Genomic DNA, 1,162 nt, shown 5'->3' with positions numbered 1-1,162 from the left:
CTTTAGGGCAGTATTTCTTTAGCTTCTTTGTATGGTCCTCACTCGGGTATCATTTGTATCGTCCTCACTCAGGCACCATTTGTATGGTCCTCACTCAAGCACCATTTGTATGATCCTCACTCGGGCACCATTTGTATGGTCCTCACTCTGGTACCATTTGTATGGTCCTCCCTAGGGCACCATTTGTTTAGCCTCTTTAGGGCAGCATTTGTTTGACTTCTCTCAAGCATCATTTGCTTGGCCTCTCTCTGGCACTATTTGTATGGTCTCTCTTTTAGGCACCATTTGTTTGGCCTCTCATGGGCACAATATTGTATGGCCTCTCTAGGGCACCATTTGTTTAGCCTTTCATAGGCACCATTTGCTTAGCCTCTGTGAGGCAGCATTTGTTTGGATTCTCTCGAGCATCATTTGCTTGGCCTCTCTCGGCCAATATTTGCTTGGCCACTCTCGGGCCCCATTTGTTTGGCCTCTCTCAGGCACCATTTGTTTGGCCTCTCTTGGGCACAATATTGTATGGCCTCTCTCAGGCACCATTTGTTTAGTTTTTATTAGGGACCATTTGCTTAGCCTCTGTGAGGCACCAGTTTTTTTGGCCTCTCTAGGGCACTTTTTGTTTGGCCTCTCTCAGGCACCATTTTTTTGGCCTCTCTCGGGCACAATATTGTATGGCCTCTCTCGGGCACCATTTGTTTAGCTCTTCTTAGGCACCATTTGCTTAGTCTCTGTGAGGCACCAGTTTTTTTTGCCTCTCTAGGGCACTATTTATTTGGCCTTTCTCAGGCACCATTTGTTTGGCCTCTTTAGGGCAGTAATTCTTTAGCTTCTTTGTATGGTCCTCACTCGGGTACCATTTGTATGGTCCTCACTCGGGCACTATTTGTATGGTCCTCACTCGGGCACCATTTGTATGGTCCTCACTCGGGCACCATTTGTATGGTCCTCACTCGGGCACCATTTGTATGGTCCTCACTCGGGCACCATTTGTATGGTCCTCACTCGGGCACCATTTGTATGGTCCTCTCTCTGGCACCATTTGTATGGTCCTCTCTCGGGCAACATTTGTATGGTCCTCACTCGGGCACCATTTCTTTTGTCCTCACTCGGGCACCATTTCTTTTGTCCTCACTCGGGCTCCATTTGTATGGTCCTCTCTCGGGCA

Source organism: Rhinoderma darwinii, chromosome 5, assembly GCF_050947455.1.
Source record: "Rhinoderma darwinii isolate aRhiDar2 chromosome 5, aRhiDar2.hap1, whole genome shotgun sequence".
Lineage (NCBI taxonomy): Eukaryota > Metazoa > Chordata > Amphibia > Anura > Rhinodermatidae > Rhinoderma > Rhinoderma darwinii.
Note: the sequence above shows the minus strand (reverse complement) of the source record.